We start from the raw sequence: 22945 nt of genomic DNA, 5'->3' as shown, positions 1-22945 counted from the left end.
GTTATAACACTTTTCATGTGTAGACTCCACCTTACTAGCAATCTGTACTTAAAACACTTCATGGGCATGTCAGTTTAGGGAAGTAAAGATTCACTTTGCATTACAAGAATATTATAACTAGTAGTTAGTCTCACCATACAAAAGTCTTCCCAACCCAGTGCAATAGAAAATAGTCAAAAATTTTAAGCATTAAAATATGTGAAAACAGTGTTTAATAATGAATTAGGCATTTAAAAATCAAATGCTTGAAAAAAAATTTTTAACCAATAAAAGAGAAGTTTGCAATGACTCCGAAAGAGACTCCTACAATCTCCCAGGGGCTTTGAAAAATGAGAGCACTTTCTTTTGCCTGAGTTTATTTTTAAAACTAAGCCTTTTCTTTACTTTAATACTGGGAAGAGGGCAGATTTTGGCTTAACATAAGAAAGAACTTTCTAATAATCACTTCCCAAAATAAAAATGACTGTTTTGGGTATTAATGGAGTTTTCCATTTCTGAAAATCTAAGGTTAATGACTAAATTACCTGGATCCCTTCCAATCCTAAAAATCTCTGAGAATAATATAATTATTTAAAGCTTGTTCTTGCAATAAATCTTTATTGAGAAACTAAGTGTAAAGCATAAATACCTGTGAAATTACTAAATGTACTTTTGACTCACAAATAAAACTGAGTAGGAGAAAAGGAAAATAAAAGAGTCTGAAGGTAACTTTGCAGAATTTGGGGAAAAAACAATGAAAAAAGGGGAGGTCAAATAGAAAATAAAGAATATCTTTTCTTACAAGAATTGTACCTAGGGTGAAACATTCTTTTTCTAGGAGGAATTTGAGAAACTTCTCAGAAGACAGAATGAGCCCTCCCTGATCCAAAAGGCAGGAATGAGAACAGCAGGCAATCCTTGGCTCACTTTTGGCCTTTGATTTACTCAAGTGTACAACCTTAAGGATAAATTTGAATTGTTTAGGACATTAGAAGGGTTCTTGAGAGACTGTGTGGATTAAAAAGATAGTGATACACTAGCTAGATAAAAGATAAACTTTCAGGGGAAGGACAAACCGTAACATGGGAATTTCATTGTGTTTCTGCTGTGTGTTATGGGATATGGATTATCTTTCTCATCTATTCTCAAAATTTTTCAGTTAGTGCCCTGTGGAGATAAATCTGTTTTGAGTGATGCTATTGATATAAAGTGCTAAGTATGGCCTTTAAGTGCAGCCAGGATAGAAGTAGTTTGGCCCATAAAAGCCACCCATACTTGGATCACATGGAGGCAAAAAAATATACGTGTGTGTGTGTGTGTGTACATATATATACACACACACACATATATACACAAATATATATACATATATACATATATACACACACACACACACATATATACACACACACACACACACACACACACTGGAGGCAAATCAAAGAAAATGATGAGGAAAGTAAATCATGGACTATACATAATCCTTCTTAAAATGAAGAAAAGATGCCTCTAGCAAGCACCCCTGGGTCAGAAGCAGGAGATGGGGTTTCTCAGGGGGCTCTGGTCACCGTCAGCTTCAAGGCAGTCAGTCAGTGACAAAGGACCTAAGAGTTGAGAGAACAGCTGTGCAAAGCTGGAACAGGAAGAGCAGGGCCATTGCAAAATTAAAATGTGGAGCCCTTTGTTCAAAAAGCAGGAAAAAAGTGCCATAAAAGGTCCTAAAATATAAAGCTTTTTCTTTTAAAAATATTATATTACTAATATAATATACTAGGGATAATTCTCATACATGGGTACCAACAGAAACTTAAAAATTACCCAAAAAATTTTCTTGCTTTAATAATTTTATATAATGCATTAAGTAATAATTTATCAATGTGATAACTTGATTAGTCATGAGATTTTTCTCACTTTTTTTTTGCAACTTCATTTTTTAGGTCATCAAAATCTGTATCTTTTGTCACTTCATTTTCAATCAATATAATTGAAAGAAACATTTGTCACTCTAGGCAAGTAAAAGATTGAAGAAAATTTTTAATAATTTTTAATTTTGAGAGGGAACTTTCTGCCGACGTGACTGTCAAGAGTATGTTATAGACTCTAATAATATTGAGATGTATTTCTGACAAATTATTTCAAAACATAAATTTTAGTACATCTACAGCTGATGAATCTCATGGAATAATTTTTCTAAGATATAACTCCTCATACACATCAATTACATGTAACTATGATATTAAACACAAATTCAGACCAGGCGCTGTGGCTCATGCCTGTAATCCCAGCACTTTGGGAGGTTGAGGTGGGTGGATCGTTTGAGGTCAGGAGTTCCAGACCAGCCTGGCTGACGTGGTGAAACCCTATCTCTACTAGAAATGCAAAAATTTAGTTGGGCATGGTGGTAGGTGCCTGTAATCCCAGCTACTCAGGAGGCTGAGGCAGGAGAATCACTTGAACCAAGGAGGCAGAGGTTGCAGTGAGCTGAGGTCGCGCCACTGCGCTCCAGCCTGGGCGTGAGTGAGACTCATCTCTAAATAAATAAATAAACACGCAAATTCATACAATGGCATTTTAATGTTTCCTTTGACTTGTGAATGCCACACAAGGAACCCAAAGTGGCTTTATGATTTGTACATAATTCAAAATACCTGTTTATGAATTCTGTCACTTACCTTCAGTGACAAGGAAAAAACTAATTTTAAAATTGTCTTCTTTACTAATTACTGGCTCATGTGAAGCTTCAAATGAAAATAGTGTTTTTTCCATCCAATACAATGATCTTAAGATATAATTTCTATTTCTAAGCCTGTGAATATTTGCTTTGTAATGTGGCAGTTCTCAAAAACAGAAATTCTAAATATTCTAATAAATCTTTGATATGCTTTATTGAAATGTCCACGCTTACAATCTTATTTTGTAATGACTTACCACAAAGCTTACTGCCTAAACACAGGCCATTCCTATTCTGGTGCTCAGATGGGAGAGTTAATGCTTGTGTAGATACCTCAGGGACAGACTCTGGAGATGACAGGAAAGCCAGCCTTTCACTGCGGGTCTTGGTGCTGCCCCCATGTGAAACTGTTCTCTCTCCTGTGGATACAGCCACTGCCATGGCTGATTCTGCTGCTGCTACCACCATAGCAGCACCAATCTGGGCCCACTTACAGGTTTAACCCTCTCCTTGGGGCTCTGCAGCACTCTAGACTCCCCCAAGGCATGCATCTGCATATAGAACCAACTACTATACGTGTACTCCTTGCTCTGCCTGGAGCCTGAGCCCACTCATGTGTGGTCTGCTCCTGGACCAACCCTGTGTGCACACTGCCACCAGGCACATCTTCTGTGCTCATGCCCAGGCTCCATTATCCCATCGAACTTCTCTTAAAAAACACAAGTTCAAAGATAAATTATGTGTAATGTTAATACAATAAAGGCAAAACATTCAACCAAGCATAAGGTCCTTCTGAGCACAAGACCGGGTGTGGCCCTGAAGGTCCCTGAAGCTGGCCCTATCCCTATGTGTCACATACTGTGCTGGAACTTCCATAAGAAAGGCCATATGGTGGAGTCAAACTCCCTTATTCAAATTCAGAATCCCAATTATCAACTAGGTAACTATTACTGAGGTTGCTAAGCCCTAGCTTTCTTATCTGTAAAATGCAAATAATAACATGCCACAACTCAATCGCCGTAGAAATGACTTTACAACAATCCATGTAAATCTCTTAGCACAGTGCCTTGAGCATAGTAAGTGCTCAATAAATTGCAGAGCTCAATATGTTATTACCCATGAAAACAGGCAGGAGAGCCTCATGATTGAAATTGTGGCCTTGTTTAGAATACAATCCTGGTGCTAATTGCTAATGGTAAGTCTGGGCAGGTTAACTTCTCTGGGCTTCATGTTCCTCATCTGCAATAAAACTAATTGGTTAATACGTGTAAAGAACTTAAAAATTTTCCTGATGCCTTACAAGTACTCAGTAAGTGTTAGCTAAGAATATTTTTCTTTATCATAATTTATTCCTCACAATGCCAGATTCCAAGATGGCTGAATAAGAACAGCTCCAGTCTACAGCTCCCAGTGTGACTGACGCAGAAGATGGGTGATTTCTGCATTTCCAACTGAGGTACCGGGTTCCTATCACTGCGGCTTGTTGCACAGTGGGTGCAGCCCATGGAGCATGAGCCAAAGCAAGGTGGGGCATCACCTCACCAGGAAAGCACAAAGGGTTGGGAAATTCCCTTTCCTAGGCAAGGGAAGCGGTGACAGATGGTACCCGGAAAATTGGGACACTCCCACCCTAATACTGAACATTTCCAACAGTCTTAGCAAACGGCACTCCAGGAGATCATATCCCTTGCCTGGCTCGGAGGGTTCCACACCCATGGAGGGGGTTCCACACCCATGGAGCCTTGCTCACTGCTAGCACAGCAGTATGAGATCAAACTGCAAGTCAGCAGTGAGCCTGGGGGAGGGGTATCCACCATTGCTGAGGCTTGAGTAGGTAAACAAAGCGGCCAGGAAGTTCAAACTGGGTGGAGCCCACCACAGCTCAAGGAGGCCTGCCTGCCTCTGTAGACTCTACCTCTGGGGGCAGGGCATAGCTGAACAAAAGGCAGAAGAAACATCTGCAGACTTAAACATCCCTGACAGCTTTGAGGAGAGTAGTGGTTCTCCCAGCACACAGGTTGACATCTGAGAACAGACAGACTGCGTCCTCAAGTGGGTCCCTGACACCCGAATAGCCTAACTGGGAGGCACCTCCTAGTAGGGGCTGACTGACATATGGCAGGGTGCCCCTATGAGACAAAGCTTCCAGAGGAAGGATCACGCAGCAACATTTGCTGTTCTGCAATATTTGCTGTTCTGCAGCCTCTGCTGGTGATACCCAGGCAAACAGGGTCTGGAATGGACTTCTAGCAAACTCCAACAGAACTGCAGCTGAGGGTCCTGACTGTTAGAAGGAAAACTAACAAACAGAAAAGACATGCACACCAAAACTCCATCTGTACATCACCATCATCAAAGACCAAAGGTAGATAAAACCACAAAGATGGGGAGAAACCAGAGCAGAAAAGCTGAAAATTCTAAAAATCACAGCACCTGTTCTGCTCCAAAGGAATGCAGCTCCTCATCAGCAATGGAACAAACCTGGACGGAGAATGACTTTGACGAGTTGAGAGAAGAAGGCTTCAGATGACTGGTAAAACAAACTTCTCCAAGCTAAAGTAGGATATTCGAACCCATAGCAAAGAGGCTAAAAACCTTGAAAAAAGATTAGATGAATGGCTAAACACAATAAACAGCCTAGAGAAGACCTTAAATGACCTGATGGAGCTGAAAACTATGGCACAAAATCTATGTGATGCATGCACAAGCTTCAGTAGCCAATTTGACCAAGTGGAAGAAAGGCTGTCAGTGACTGAAGATCAAATGAATGAAATAAAGAGAGAAGAGAAGTTTACAGAAAAAACAGTAAAAAGAAATGAACAAAGCCTCCAAGAAATATGGGACTATGTGAAAAGACCAAATCTACGTATAATTGGTGTACCTGAAAGTGACAGGGAGAATGGAACCAAGTTGGAAAACACTCTGACTCTGCATGATATTATCCAGGAGAACGTCCCCAACCTAGCAAGGCAGGCCAACATTCAAATTCAGGAAATACAGAGAGCACCACAAGGATACTCCTTCACAAGAGCAACTCCAAGACACATAATTGTCAGATTCACCAAAGTTGAAATGAAGGAAAAAATGTCGAGGACAGCCAGAGAGAAAGCTTGGGTTACCCACAGAGGGAAGCCCATCAGACTAACAGCGGATCTCTCCACAGGAACCCTGTAAGCCAGAAGAGAGTGGGGGCCAATATTCAACATTCTTAAAGAAAAGAATTTTCAAAGAAAAGAATTTTCAACCCAGAATTACATATCCAGCCAAACTAAGCTTCATAAGTGAAGGAGAAATAAAATCCTTTACAGACAAGCAAATGCTGAGAGATTCTGTCACCACCAGGCCTGCCTTACAAGAGCTCCTGAAGGAAGCACTAAACATGGAAAGGAACAACTGGTACAGTCACTGCAAAAATATGTAAAATTGTAAAGACCATCAGTGCTAGGAAGAAACTACATCAACTAATGAGCAAAATAACCAGCTAACATCATAATGACAGGATCAAATTCACACATAACAATGTTAACCTTAAATGGAAATGGGCTAAATGCTCCAATTAAAAGACACAGACTGACAAATTGGATAAAGAGTCAAGACCCATCAGTGTGCTGTATTCAGGAGACCCATCTCATGTGCAGAGACACACATAGGCTCAAAATAAAGGGATGGAGGAAGATCTACCAAGCAAATGGAAAATAAAAAAAGCAGGGGTTGCAAACCTCATCTCTGATAAAACACACTAAACCAACAAAGATCCAAAGAGACAAAGAAGGTCATTACATAATGATAAAGGGATCAATTCAACAAGAACAGCTAACTATCCTAAATATATATGCACCCAATACAGGAGCACCCAGATTCATAAAGCAAGTCCTTAGAGACCTACAAAGAGACTTAGACTTCCACACAATAATAATTGGAGACTTTAACACCCCACTGTCAACACTGGACAGCTCAATGAGACACAAAGTTAACAAGGATATCCAGGAATTGAACTCAGTTCTGCACCAAGCAGACCTAATAGACATCTACAGAACTCTCCACCCCAAATCAACAGAATATACATTATTCTCAGCACCCCATCACACTTATTCCAAAATTGACCACATAATTAGAAGTAAAGCACTCCTCAGCAAATGAAAAAGAACAGAAATTATAACAAACTGTCTCTCAGACCACAGTGCAATCAAACTAGAACTCATGATTAAGAAACTCATTCAAAACCGCTCAACTACATGGAAACTGAACAACATGCTCCTGAATGACTACTGGGTACATAAAGAAATGAAGGCAGAAATAAAGATGTTCTTTGAAACCAATGAGAACAAAGACACAATGTACCAGAATCTCGGGGACACATTCAAAGCAGTGTGTAGAGGGAAATTCATAGCACTAAATGCCCACAAGAGAAAGCAGGAAAGATCTAAAATTGACACCCCAACATCACAATTAAAAGAACTAGAGAAGCAAGAGCAAAAACATTCAAAAGCTAGCAGACGGCAAGAAATAACAAAGATCAGAGCAGAACTGAAGGAAATAGAGACAGAAAAAAACCCTTCAAAAAATCAATGAATCCAGGAGCTGGTTTTTTGAAAAGATCAACAAAATTGATAGACCGCTAGCAAGACTAATAAAGAAGAAAAGAGAGAAGAATCAAAGAGACGCAATAAAAAATGATAAAGGGAATATCACCACTGATCCCGCAGAAATACAAACTACCATCAGAGAATACTATTAACACCTCTACGCAAAAAACTAGAAAATCTGGAAGAAATGGATAAATTTCTGGACACATACGCCCTCCCAAGACTAAACCAGGAAGAAGTTGAATCTCTGAATAGACCAACAACAGGCTCTGAAATTGAGGCAATAATTAATAGCCTACCACCCAAAAAAAGCCCAGGACCAGATGGATTCACAATAGAATTCCACCAGAGGTACAAACAGGAGCTGGTACCACTCCTTCTGAAACTATTCCAATCAATAGAAAAACAGGGAATTCTCCCTAACTCATTTTATGAGGCCAGCATCATCCTGATACCAAAGCCTGGCAGAGACACACAAAAAAAGAGAATTTTAGACCAATATTCCTAATGAACATTGATGCAAAAATCCTCAATTAAATACTGGCAAACAGAATCCAGCAGCACATCAAAAAGCTTATCCACCATGATCAAGTGAGCTTCATCCCTGCAATACAGGGCTGGTTCAACATAAGCAAATCAATCAATGTAATCCAGCATATAAACACAACCAAAGACAAAAACCACATGATTATCTCAACAGATGCAGAAAAGGCCTTCAACAAAATTCAACAGCCCTTCATGCTAAAAACTCTCAATAAACTAGGTATTCATGGGACGTATCTCAAAATAATAAGAGCTATCTATGACAAACCAACAACCAATATCATACTGAATGGGCAAAAACTGGAAGCATTCCCTTTGAAAACTGGCACAAGACAGGGATGCCCTCTCTCACCACTCCTATTCAACATAGTGTTGGAAGATCTGGCCAGGACAATCAAGCAGGAGAAAGAAATAAAGGGTATTCAATTAGGAAAGAGGAAATCAAATTGTCCCTGTTTGCAGATGACATGATTGTATATATAGAAAACCCCCTCATCTCAGCCCAAAATCTCCTCAAGCTGATAAGCAACTTCAGCAAAGTCTCAGGATACAAAATCAATGTGCAAAAATCACAAGCATTCTTATACACCAAAAACAGACAAACAGAGAGCCAAATCATGAGTGAACTCCCATTCACAATTGCTTCAAAGAGAATAAAATATCTAGGAATCCAACTTACAAGGGATGTGAAGGACCTCTTCAAGGAGAACTACAAACCACTGCTCAATGAAATAAAAGAGGACACAAACAAATGGAAGAACATTCTATGCTCATGGATAGGAAGAATCAATATCGTGAAAATGGCCATACTGCCCAAGGTAATTTACAGATTCAATGCCATCCCCATCAAGCTACCAATGACTTTCTTCACAGAATTGGAAAAAAGTACTTTCAAGTTCATATGGAACCAAAAAAGAGCCCACATTGCCAAGACAATCCTAAGCCAAAAGAACAAAGCTGGAGGCATCACGCTACCTGACTTCAAACTATACTACAAGGCTACAGTAACCAAAACAGCATGGTACTGGTATCAAAACAGATATATAGACCAATGGAACAGAACAGAGCCCTCAGAAGTAATACCACACATCTACATCCATCTGATCTTTGACAAACCTGACAAAAACAAGAAATGGGGAAAGGATTCCCTATTTAATAAATGGTGCTGGGAAAACTGGCTAGCCATATGTAGAAAGCTGAAACTGGATCCCTTCCTTACACCTTATACAAAAATTAATTCAAGATGGATTAAAGACATAAATGTTAGACCTAAAACCATAAAAACCCTAGAAGAAAACCTAGGCAATACCTTTCAGGACATAGGCATTGGCAAGGACTTCATGACTAAAACACCAAAAGCAATGGCAACAAAAGCCAAATTGACAAATGGAATCTAATTAAACTAAAGAGCTTCTGCACAGCAAAAGAAACTACCGTCAGAGTGAACAGGCAACCTACAGAATTGGAGAAAATTTTTACAATCTACCCATCTGACAAAGGGCTAATATCTAGAATCTATGAAGAACTTAAACACATTTACAAGAAAAAATCAAACAACCCCATCAAAAAGTGGGTGAAGGACATGAACAGACACTTCTCAAAAGAAGACATTTATCCAGCCAACAGACACATGGAAGAATGCTCATCATCACTGACCATCAGAGAAATGCAAATCAAAACCACAATGAGATAACATCTCACATCAGTTAGAATGGCGATCATAAAATATCAGGAAACAACAGGTGCTGGAGAGGATGTGGAGAAATAGGAACACTTTTACACTGTTGGTGGGACTGTAAACTAGTTCAACCATTGTAGAAGACAGTGTGGCGATTCCTCAAGGATCTAGAACTACAAATACCATTTGACCCAGCCATCCCATTACTGGATATATACCCAAAGGATTATAAACCATGTTGCTATAAAGACGCATGCACACGTATGTTTATTGTGGCACTATTCACAATAGCAAAGACTTGGAACCAATCCAAATGTCCATCAATGACAGACTGGATTAAGAAAATGTGGCACGTATACATTATGGAATACTATGCAGCCATAAAAAAGGATGAGTTTGTGTCCTTTGTAGGGACATGGATGAAGCTGGAAACCATCATTCTCAGCAATCTCTTGCAAGGACAGAAAACCAAACACCGCATGTTCTCACTCATAGCTGGGAATTGAACAATGAGAACATTTGGACACAGGATGGGGAACATCACACACTGGGGCCTATCATGGGGTGGGGGGTGTGGGGAGGGATAGCATTAGGATATATACCTAATGGAAATGACGAGTTAATGGGTGCAGCACACCGACATGGCACACGTATACATATGTTACAAGCCTGCACGTTGTGCACATGTACCCTAGAACTTAAAGTATAATAAAAAATAATAGTAATAATAATTTATTCCTCAAAATAACCAGGGAAATAAAATACCACAGAAAATTTTTTGTAATTTTTTATTTTGAGAAGAAACTTTCAAATTTCCTGGAACAACTGGAATAGATATGTGTTGTCATGCCTACTCTACAGAGAAAAGTGAAGCTCCAAGAGGTCAAGCAGCAGCAGGGTTGAACTAGGTCTGAAACATAAGGTTGTGTAGTCTTTTCCACGGTCATTGGTTTGTGTGACCTAATCTAAGGTTACATTGCCAACAAGGGGAAGAACTAGGTCTCAAACACAAGGCTACACAACTGCCATCCAGCTCACGCAGATTCTGAAGGCTAAGCTCATAACCCTTGCTACTCCCTGATACAGAGAACATTCCACCCAGGACTCATCCAGTTAACTTGGCAGTGAGGGTCCCACATCTCCCAAGTTACTTCTGTAAAACCACATGGCTTGTGGATTTCCAAAATCCTGCCCAGGTCTAACACCCTATAAAAGGTCAAAATGTGTTACATTACTTCCATGTGACTTTCACTCACCTGCACTTTCCCCAGCACACAGTGACATAACTGGACTACCTGGACAGATTCACTATATCTGCAGACAAAGGAGATCACATGATGGTGTTGCCTGCCAGTCTTTGGCCACAGTCAGCAGTTCAGCTTCCTCCTCAGTTCCCGCTGAGCCAGAGTTCAATGTAATTGCTATCTCGTGGTCCTCTCCTCTTCTTTCTTCCCCATCCATCCTTGAAACCCCACTACTATGGAACAGACATGTTCCGGGAGAAGCCAGGCTGGGCAATAAACTCACACAAGAGTAGCTCCTGGGTGGGGGCAGAGAGAGGGGAAAGAAAGGCCCTCAGCAGAGAAAGAGAGGTCAGGTACACCAGCTGCTGGTCCTGGTAGGGACCAGATATCATTGGCCCCACTCTGGGGAGGACAGTCCTTCTTCCCACTGGCAAATCTAAAGAAGTGATTCTCCAGTGACTACTGTCATTTTTCAAGTCGTAAAGATAAAGTTGTGGCATGATATGTGAGAAAGCCATAATTATACATCTGATAGCATGGAAGTTCTCTGTGAATGACTCCATCTTCAGAACGTGAGCCTGCTGTTAAACTTTTGAGAAATCTACTCAGTCTAAAAACAAAGGCTGCCTGTCTTGGTACCAGAGGCTCCCACTACATGTGAGGCACTCCTCCGTGGGAGCACAGCAGGGGCGGGTGGTGTGAGGCAAAGTAGCATACCTCTGCCTCTGGCCAGCCACATAGCCCTTGTCATAAAGAGGCCATGTTTACTCATTCAGCTTGTCAGCATAGCCTCACAAAGCCCTGGCTCTGGCTGAGCACAGCCCATGAAAAATGCCTCAAAGACAATAAGCAGAAAAGAGCACAGGTTTCCACGTCTTGCCTAAATCACTGCATTTTTTAAAAAAGATAAGTTTGGTGGATTTCGAGCATCATGGCAGACAGGAGGCAGGACTAGATTGCAGCTCTGTACACAGCAGCATGCGGAGGCTTGCACTGTGAATTTTAGCTCCAGATCAACTGTGATAACAAACCACAATGCCAAGAGGACCCACAGACCCTCTGAAGGAAGTGGACTGCTCCTGCAGGACCCAGGAGACACCCTAAATACTGTGAGTGCCCCAACTGCAAAGTGGGAAAGAGAGACCCTCCTCTCCCGAACCGACACACCCCCACTGGAGAAGCTGAAGGTCTGTTTGTGGGAAAAGTTTCCAACTTTACCTAGAGCTGAGTCAAGTTAGAGAGCCAAGTGAAATACAGGGGTAGGGGAAGCAGCAAAAAGGTCCTGGTGTGTCCAGAATGGGTTCCTTCCGGTGGGTTCTTGGTCTCGTTGACTTCAAGAATGAAGCCGCAGACCCTCGTGGTGAGTATGTTACAGTTCTTAAAGATGGTGTGTCCAGAGTTTGCTCCTTCTGATGTTCAGATGTGTCCAGAGTTTCTTCCTTCTGGTGGGTTTGTGGTCTTGCTGACTTCAGGAGTCAAACCACAGACCTTCACAGTGAGTGTTACAGCTCTTAAAGGTGGCATGTCCAGAGTTGTTTCTTCCTTCTAGTGGGTTTGTGGTCTCACTGACTTCAAGAGTGAAGCCCCAGACCTTCGCAGTGAGTGGTACAGTTCATAAAGGTAGTGCAGACCCAAAGAGTGAGCAGCAGCAAGATTTACTGTGAAGAGCAAAAGAATAAAGCTTCCACAGCATGCAAGGGGACCCGAAGGGGTTGCCACTGCTGGCTTGGGTGGCCAGCTTTTATTCCCTTATTTGGCCTCACCCACATCCTGCTGACTGGTCCATTTTACAGAGCACTGATTGGTCCATTTTACAGAGTGCTGATTGGTGTGTTTTTACAGAGTGCTGATTGGTGCATTTACAAACCTTTAGCTAGACACAGAGCACTGATTGGTGCATTTTTACAGAGTGCTGATTGGTGCATTTACAAACCTTTAGCTAGACACAGAGGGCTGATTCGTGCGTTTTTACAGAGTGCTGCTTGGTGCATTTATAAACCTTTAGCTAGACACAGGGCACTAATTGGTGTGTTTACAATCCTTTAGCTAGACAGAAAAGTTCTCCAAGTCCCCACCCAACCCAGAAGCCCAGCTGGCTTCACCTCTCACTGGGAGCTCACTGGGTCCCCAAGCAGCCCATTTTTGCCTGGCATCACAGGATCCATCAGGAGGGTGGCCAGAGGAGCAGGGGGTAAAATTCCATAGGAAGGAGTTCTCTAGCTGAACTTTGTAACAATTTGAATGGGGTGGGAAGCCTCCTAGCCAGAACTCCAGAGTTCAGACTTCACAGGAGGGAGGAAGAGCTAAAGCTCTTCTTTCACAGCTGGGAGGCAGATAGCCTCCAGCAAGTTTTCAAAGTGGTCTCCCCCTCTGCCTGGAAACAAACTTGGGGATGTTGGTGGGGGCACTGTGGGAGTGAGTCGGGTCCTTTGGTTTGCATGGGAACTGGCTGAGGCCTGTGACTGCCGGCTTTCCCCCACTTCCCTGACAACCTGCATGACTCCAGGGGCAGCCATAATTCTCCTAGGTACGCAACTCCCCCCATCCCCCACAGCAGCCACAGCAAGACCCACCCAAGGGGAGTCTGAGTTCAGACATGCCTAGCCCCGCCCCCACCTGATGGTCCTTCCCTATCCACCCTGGTATCGGATGACAAAGGGTGTATAATCTCAGTCCCTCTCCATACTACTGCAGAGGATGCTTTCTGGAAAATGCTACCTCCTGGCAGTAGGCCAACCAGCACAAAAATAAAGCATTAGGGCTGGGCACAGTGGCTCACACTTGTAATTCCAGCACTTTGGGAGGCCAAGGTGGGTGGATCATGAGGTCAAGAGATCGAGACCATCCTGGCTAACACGGTGACACCCTGCCTGTACTAAAAATACAAAAAATTAGCTGCACGTGGTGGCAGGCACCTGTAGTCCCAGCTACTCAGGAGGCTGAGGCAGGAGAATGGTGTGAACCCGGGAGGTGGAGGTTGCAGTGAGCCAAGATCACGCCACTGCACTCAAGCCTGGGCAACAGAGCAAGGTTCCGTCTCAAAAATAAATAAATAAATAAATAAAAATACAGCATTAAACACCAAAGCTAAGGACCCTCACGGAGTCCATTGCATCTTCCCCCACCACCACCACCAGAACAGGTGCTGGTATCCACAGCTGAAAGACCCATAGATGGTTCATACCACAGGACTCTGGCAGATAACCTCCAGTACCAGCCCGGAGATGGGTAGATTCACTGAGTGGCTAGACCGAGAAGAGAGACAACAAGCACTGCAGTTCAGCTCACAGGAAGCCACTTCCATAGGAAAAGGGGAAGAGTACTACATCAAGGGAACACCCTGTGGGACAAAAGAATCTGAGCAACAGCCTTCAGCCCTAGATCTTCCCTCTGACAAAGCCTACCCATATGAGAAGGAACCAGAAAACCAAACCTGGTAATATGACAAAACAAGACTCTTCAACACCCCCAAAAAAATCACACTAGTTCACCAGCAATGGATCCAAACCAAGATGAAATCCCTGATTTACCTGAAAAAGAATTCAGGAGGTTAGTTATTAAGCTAACCAGGGAGGGACCAGAGAAAGGCAAAGCCCAGTGCAAGGAAATCCAAAAAATGATACAAGAAGTGAAGGGAAAAATATTCAAGGAAATAGATAGCTTAAAGAAAAAACAGCCGGCCAGACGCAGTGGCTCACTCCTGTAATCCCAGAACTTTGGGAGGCTGAGGCAGGTGGATCACCTGAGGTCAGGAGTTGGAGATCAGCCTGGCCAACATGGTGAAACCCCATCTCTATTAAATATACAAAAAAATTAGCCAGGCGTGGTGGCGGGCACCTGTAGTCCCAGGTATCCAGGAGACTGAGGCAGGAGAATCCCTTGAATTCAGGAGGCAGAGGTTGCAGTGAGCCAAGACTGTGCCACTGCACTCCAGCCTGGGTGACAGAGCAAGACTGTCTAAAAAACAAAAAAAGAAAAAACAGTCAAAAATTCAGGAAACTTTGGACACACTTTTAGAAATGCGAAATGCTCTGGAAAGTCTCAGCAACAGAATTGAACAAGTAGAAGAAAGAAATTCAGAGCTCAAAGACAAAGTCTTTGAATTAACCCAATCCAACAAAGACAAAGAAAACAGAATAAGAAAATGTGAACAAAGCTTCCAAGAAGTCTGGGATTATGTTAAATGACCAAACCTAAGAATAATCAGTGTTCCTCAGGAAGAAGAGAATTCTGAAAGCTTGGAAAATGTATTTGGGGGAATAATCGAGGAAATCTTCCCCTGCCTTGCCAGAGACACCTAGACGTGCAAATACAAGAAGCACAAAGAACACATGGGAAATTCATTGCAAAAAGATCTTCACCTAGGCACATTATAATCAGGTTATCCAAAGTTAAGACAAAGGAAAGAATCTTAAAAGCTATGAGACAGAAGCACCAGGTAACTTATAAAGGAAAGTCTATCAGATTAACAGCAGACTTCTCAACAGAAACCCTACAAGCTAGAAGGGATTGGGGACCTATCTTCAGTCTCCTCAAACAAAACAATTATCACCCAGGGATTTTGTATCCAGTGAAACTAAGCATCAAATATGAAGGAAAGACACCGTTGTTTTCAGATAAGCCACCACTACAAGAACTGCTAAAAAGAGCTCTAAATCTTGAAACAAATCCTGGAAACACATCAAAACAGAATCTCTTTAAAGCATAAATCACACAGAACCTATAAAACAATATACAAGTTAAAAAGCAAAAGCAAAAAAAAACAAAAAAAAATAGTCTAAGTACACAGGCAACAAGTAGCACGATGAATGCAACAGTACCTCACATTTCAACACTAACATTGAATGTAAATGGCCTAAATGCTCCACTTAAAAGGTACAGAACCACAGAATGAATAAGAAGTCACCAACCAACTATCTGCTGCCTTCAGGAGACTCACCTAACACATAAGGACTCACATAAACTTAAAGTAAAGGGGTAGAAAAAGGCATTTCATGTAAATGGACACCAAAATCGAGCAGGGGTAGCTATCCTTATATCAGACAAAACAAACTTTAATGCAACAGCAGTTAAAAGAGACAAAGAGGCACATTATATAATGGTAAAGGGTAAAATATCACAATCCTAAACATATATGCACTTAACACTGGAGCTCCCAAATGTATAAAACAATTACTAATAGACCTAAGAAATGAGATACACAGCAACACGGGAATAGTGGTGGACTTCAATACTCCATTGACAGCACTAGACAGGACATCAAGACAGAAAGTCAGCAAAGAAACAATGAATTTAAACTAACCTTGGAACAAATTGACTTAATAGATGCATACAGAACATTTCACCCAACAACCACAGAATACACATTCTATTCAACAGTGCCTGGAACTTTCTCTCCAAAATAGACCATATGATAGGCCATTAAATTAGCCTCAATAAATTTAAGAAAATTGAAATTATATCAAGCACTCTCTCAGAACACAGTGGAATAAAACTGGAAATCAACTCTAAAAGGAAACTTCAAAACCATGTAAAAACATGGAAATTAAATAACCTGCTCGTGAATGAGCATTGGGTCAAAAACAAAATCAAGATGGAAACTGAAAAATTCTTTGAAATGAATGACAATAATGACACAATCTATCAAAACCTCTGGAATACAGCAAAGGCAGTTCTAAGAGGAAAGCTCATAGCCCTAAACACCTATATCAAACAGTCTGAAAGAGCATGAACAGACAATCTAAGGTCACACCTCAAGGAACTAGAGAAACAAGAACAAGCCAAACCCAAGCCCAGCAGAAGAAAGGAAATAACCAAGATCATAGCAGAACTAACGGAAATTGAAACAGAAAAAAATACAAAAGATATATGAATCAAAAAGCTGATTCTTTGAAAAGATAAATAAAATTGATAGACCATTACCAAGATTAACCAAGAAAAGAAGAGAGAAAATCCAAATAACCTCACTAACAAATGAAACAGGAGATATTACAACTGACACCACTGAAATACAAAAGATCCGTCAAGGTTATTATGAACACCTTTATGCACATAAACTAGAAAACCTAGAAGAGATGGATAAATTCTTGGAAAAATACAACTCTCCTAGCTTAAATCAGGAATAATTAGATAGCCTGAACAGACCAATAACAAGCAGCAAAATTGAAATGGTAATTAAGAAATTACCAATAAAAAATAGTTCTAGACCAGACGGATTCACAGCACAACTCTACTAGACATTCAAAGAAGAATTGGGACCAATCCTTTTGACACTATTCCACAAGACAGAGAAGGAAGGAACCTCCCTAATTCATTCTATGAAGCCAGCACCACCCTAATACCAAAACCAGGAAAGGACACAACCAAAAAAGAAAACTACAGACCAATATCCTTGATGAACATAGATACTAAAGTCCTTAACAAAATACTAGCTAACTTAATCCAATGACATATCAAAAAGATAATCCACCATGATCAACTGGTTTCATATCAGGGATGCAGCAATGGTTTAACATAAGCAAGTCAATGAATGTGATACACCACATAAAAAGAATCACTGACGACATGATCATTTACCTTGAAAAACCCTAAGGATTCCTCCAGAAAGCTCCTAGAACTGATAAAAGAATTCAGCAAAGTTTCTGGATACAAGATTAATATACACAAATCAGTAGCTCTTCTATACACCAACAGCAACCAAGCAGAGAATCAGATCAAGAACTCAACCCATTTTACAATAGCTACAAAATAAATAAATAAATAAACACTTAGGAATATACCTAACCAAGGAGGCAAAAGACCTCTACAAGGAAAACTACAAAACACTGCTGAAAGAAATCATAGATGACACAAAGAAATGGAAACACATCCCATGCTCACAGATGAGTAGAATCAATATTGTGAAAATGACCGTACTGCCAAAAGCCATCCACAAATTCAATGCAATCCCCATCAAAATACTACCATCATTTTTCACAGAATTAGAAAAAACAAATCTAAGATTCATATGGAACCAAAAAAGAGCCTGAATAAGCAAAGCAAGGCTAAGTGAAAAGAACAAATCTGGAAGCATCACTCTACCTGATTTCAAACTTGCTATAAGGCTATAGTCACCAAAACACCATGGTACTGATATAAAAATGGCACATAGACCAATGGAACAGAGCCCAGAAATAAACCCAAATACTTAACAGCCAACTGGTCTTCAACAAAGCAAACAAAAACATAAAGTGTGGAAAGGACACCCTTTTCAACAAATGATGCTGGGATAATTGGCTAGCCACATGTAGAAGAGTGAAACTGGATCCTCATCTCTCAGCTTATATAAAAATCGACTCAAGATGGATTAAGAACTTAAACCTAAGACCTGAAACTATAAAAATTCTAGAAGGTAACATTGGAAAACCCCTTCTAGACATTGGCTTAGGCAAGGATTTCATGACCAAGAACCTAAAAGCAAATGCAGTAAAAACAAAGGTAAATAACTGGGACCTAATAAAACTAAAGAGCTTTTGCACTGCAAAAGGAACAGTCAGCAGAGTAAACAGACAACCCCAGAACGTGAGAAAATCTTCACAACCTATATTTTGACAAAGGACTAATATCCAGAATCTACAATGAACTCAAACAAATGAGTAAGAAAAAAACAATTCCATCAAAAAGTAAGCTAAGAGCATGAATAGACAATTTTCAAAAGAAGATATACAAATGGCCAACAAACATATGAAAAAAATGGTCAACATCACTAATGATCAGGGAAATGCAAATCAAAACCACAATGTGATACCACCTCACTCCTGCAAGAATGGCCGTAATCAAAAAATCAAAAAACAGTAGATGTTGGAGTAGATGCAGTGAACATGGAACACTTCTGCACTGCTGATGGGAATGTAAACTAGTACAACCACTATGGAAAAGAGTGTGGAGATTCCTTAAAGAACTAAAAGTAGAACTACCATTTGATCCGGAAATCCCACTACTGGGTATCTGCCCGGAGAAAAAGAACTCATTATTCAAAAAAGGTACTTTTACATGCATGTTTATAGCAGCACAATTCACAATTGCAAAATTGTGGAACCAACCCAAATGGCCATCAATCAATGAGTGGATAAAGAAACTGTGATATATATATATATTTATATATTTATACATATACATTTATATATATAATGGAATTCTACACAGCCATAAAAAGGAATGAATTAACAGCATTTCCTTTGACCTCGATGAGATTCGAGACTATTATTGTAAGTGAAGTAACTCAGGAATGGAAAACCGAATATTGTATGTTCTCACTGATATGTGGGACCCAAGCTATGAGGACACAAAGGCATTAGAATGATACAATGGACTTTGGGGACTTGGGAGGAAGAGTGGGACGGGGGTGAGGGATAAAAGACTACAAATATGGTGGAGTGTATAATGCTCGGGTAATGGGTGCACCAAATTCTCACAAATCACCACGAAAAAACTTACTCATGCAACCAAATACCACCTGTACCCCAATAACTTATGGGGAAAAAAAAAAGAAAATGAATATAGTAGCTCAAGGAAAAAAAAAAAAAAAAAGATAAGTTCAATTGTCCTAGCCTTTGACTCTTTCTGTACATGATATCTGACAGGATTGATGGTTACACCTCTGTAATCTATAACCGGATGTCCTCTTGAACCCAAACTTTGATGAAATTTTGCTGTAATGTAAGTTCATAGCACACGCAGAATCTCCACCACCTGATATACAAGCTGTGGACTGAAACACTGGTTTGGAGCCACGTAGAAACCCTCTGTAAAACACTCCCAGGTTGCAATCCTCAGTAAGACTGAACAAAATGAACTTTAACTGTTTGAAAGCCTGATTTTTTCTTTAGTTCACAGTTGGGAGGGTGGAAGGACTTGGAATACAGGAACTTTTATTGAAATAGAACATACATTCAAAAAAATGCATAGAAGTGTATATAGCTAGATATGTTTTTAGATAGTGACCATAACTGTGTAACCACTGCCCAGGTCAAGATGTAGAACATGGATGCCACCTCAGAAACTTCCCATTTACCCTCTCTTGATCACGACTCCTCAAAGGTAACCACTCTTATGACTTTATCACATGGATTAGTATTGCTGTTTTTGAACTTTATGTAAGTGCAATCACATAGTATGTACTTAGGTGTGTCATTCTTTTTTTTTTTTTTGCTCAGTATTATGTTTGTGAGAGTCATCTACAAATTGTATGTAGCAGTAGTCCATCCCTTTTCATTGCTGTATAGTATTCCATTGTGGAAATATACAAGTTATTTGGGTATTCGTCCAGTTTTGGGCCATTACAAATAATGCCAAAATTAGCACTTTGTACAAGTCATTCAAATGAAGTGGACCCTAAATTACTAAAGCCTCTTTCAACTCAGAACTAATTTCTAACCATAGCTTTATTGTATTTGGTAACTGGATAGGCCCTCTGCTAATTTTTTTTCATAGTTTCCAGCTAGGTGAAAAAGTTTTGCAGAATAAGAAGTGTCTCTATAAAAAATAAAACAAAAACTCAAAGAAAATGTTTACAAAGATGACTATGATGACAGCCATTTCTGGCTGTAGGAATTACTAGATGTTCAGAGAAAGTGTTTCAGTATAGATCTAAAAATTATGCATAAAAATTTTTGTTTAATCCTCTAAAGTAATCAATGAACTGTTGGGGAAAGAAGTAAGATCTGTACCCTAGATAATAAGAAACTAAAATTCCTGAGAGTTAATCCTGAAAGTTAAGGCATTATCAGCTAATGCCAGATTGCCATCCATATAGGACACACCTCCTCACTGTCAGGAGGTAGTGACAGGGAGTATATTCATTATCCCAGATGCTCATGTGATGGGGAGAACAGATAAAAACATGAAACCAAGAGGATGGACTGGAAAACCACATGACACCAGAATCCCAGAAAGGTTGCACTGTCAGAGGCTTGACCTGAAAAATGGTGGTGAGTGAGGGCAGGAAGGAGGGTTCTAGAGAAAACAATGGAGCAACTTACTTATCATCTTTAGATCTAAATAAAAAATAAAAATGAGAGGTGGGAATCCTTGGAGAATACCTAACCACAAGTTTGTTACCACATGGGTTAGGGCCATGGGGGCCATGAGTGGGGCTACCTCCACTCTCCAATAAATCTAAGTCAAATATTTTGTTAAAAATATTCCCAGGTGTGATGGAAGCATTCTGAAACTGGAATGAAGTAATGCACAACTGCACAACTCTGTAAATTTACTACAACACAGACTATACACTTAAAATGGGTACATTATAGCATATAAATTATACTTCAGTAAAACAGAGTAAGGGAGAGAGCATGCCTGTCATACTCCTCATCCTAATCATATATCCACCAAAAGCTTTTTTGTCTATAACTGTATAAGCAAAAAAATGCCCTTCACAAATAGTATTTCCACTGATCACAGAGAGAATCAGAAAGGAAGAGAAATTCCTGATGAGAAAAGCAGAATGAAAATGAAAAGAGGAGAAAATTTATCTGGGCCCATAAGTCTCTGGCTGTAAGTAACCTTGGCACAACAAGCCAGGTCAAATCTACATAAATGAGTGGTAGCTATGATTATTCAGGGGAAAAAAAACTTGTTAGAGGTGATAATGACCATAGGATAAATAGAAGAGCAAGAACAAACATAAAACAACACACTCTTTTGTCTTTTCGGCGAGAGATGGAACGAGGAGTGTCGGGCTTCATGCCCAGTTGTTCTGAAAAATGTAGTAAACAGGGAAATTCAGTCATGTGCCCAGTCCTATCACTGTCTTCCTTGAGTCTTGGCTTTCTGAAACTTTTGCATTTCTTTGGTATACAGTTACTTTCCCCAACAAAGTGACAGGGCACATGTCCCCTTTCTCCTTCAACTCTTGGATTTATTATCAGTATATATTATTCATCCTACTCTTTCACATGTTTGTTTACTACTTCTGTTCCAGCCTAACACTACTCTCTTCCTGTCATTGAACAAATAAGTCTACCTTTACACTAATCATGTACTTCTCTGAGGATTTCACAATCTCCTTCTGCCAAATAATGCATTTTGGTTAAACATATATATTTGTGAAAGTATCATCTGCTGACTGTACTTATTCTACTATTTTACCAAGTAATCCCCAAAGACAACATGTTCTTTAAATGAGTCTTTTAAAAGTAGGCATTTTTTCATCTTTGTTTTTAATATAACAAAATATTGCATGCCATTTATAAACAAACAATACAGAAATATTTATCATAACGGAGGCGACTCTCCTTGCCCCTTACTCAATTCTGTACCCCTCCAGAGGTAACTACTGCCAACGGTTTGGTGTGTAGCCTTCCAGATCCATTCTTCTGTGCGTTTCCATCTGTTTTACACATATGTGAACACACATGCACATGCACAATGCACAGTAATCATCAATTTAATTTCAGTGGAATAATTCTGTATTTTTTCACTGACCACAGCCTGGAGATTTCTCCCTGCCAGTAAATATATTTCTAACTTCATTCTTTTTTTCAGCTTCAGAGAATTCTATTACATGACTATATCATGATTAATGGAATAGCTGCGCATTCAAGTAGCTTCTCATTTTTTGCTATCACAATCTTCAATAAAAAAGGGTCAATTTTTTTTTTTTTTTGAGACAGAGTCTCACTCTGTCACCCAGGCTGGAGTGCAGTGGCATGATCTTGGCTCACTGCAACCTCTGCCTGCTGGGTTCAAGCGATTCTCCTGCCTCAGCCTCTTGAGTAGCTGGGACTACAGGTGCGTGCCACCACACCCAGCTAATTTTTTGTATTTTTAGTAGAGATGGAGTTTCACCATGTTAGCCAGGATGGTCTCGATCTCCTGACCTCTTTATCCACCTGCTTCGGCCTCCCAGAGTGCTGGAAGTGTCAACATTCTTATGTGATAGATTCCTAGATGTGAAATAGCAGTCAAAAGTTATGATAGCTGCTGCCCAATTACTGTCCATAAAAGACTCAAAGACAAATACCCCCACATTGTGTGAGAATGCCTGTGTTCCCACACCCTTGCCAATCCTGAATTCTTTTTTTTTTTTTTTTCTCCAAGATGGAGTCTTGCTCTGTCACCCAGGCTAGAGTGCAATGGCGCAATCTCTGCTCACTGCAACCTCCGCCCCCCGGGTTCAAGCAATTCTCCCTGCCTCAGACTAGTGAGTAGCTGGGATTACAAGCGCCCGCCACCACCCACGGCTAATTTTGGTATTTTTTAG

The 22945-nt window shown here is 40.4% G+C and overlaps 1 protein-coding gene across 3 annotated transcripts in view; it reads left to right on the top strand.

The window, feature by feature from the left end:
• The first annotated feature begins 11512 nt into the window (after positions 1 to 11512).
• LOC100450496 (short chain dehydrogenase/reductase family 16C member 5) overlaps positions 11513 to 22945 on the top strand; it is a 34896-nt gene continuing 23463 nt past the window's right edge. Inside the window, exons 1-2 of one of the 3 annotated variants that reach the window (XM_063726657.1) lie at positions 11513 to 11888; positions 19708 to 19779. The gene's annotated coding sequence lies outside the window, so the exon portion shown is untranslated. The remainder of the gene's footprint in view (positions 11889 to 19707; positions 19780 to 22945) is intronic. The other 2 variants (XM_002819099.6, XM_054561635.2) reach the window with 2 other exon arrangements.

This window comes from Pongo abelii, chromosome 7 (genome assembly GCF_028885655.2).
Source record: "Pongo abelii isolate AG06213 chromosome 7, NHGRI_mPonAbe1-v2.0_pri, whole genome shotgun sequence".
Lineage (NCBI taxonomy): Eukaryota > Metazoa > Chordata > Mammalia > Primates > Hominidae > Pongo > Pongo abelii.
The sequence above is the reverse complement of the archived record's forward strand: the minus strand, read 5'-3'. Positions and strand labels throughout refer to the sequence as shown.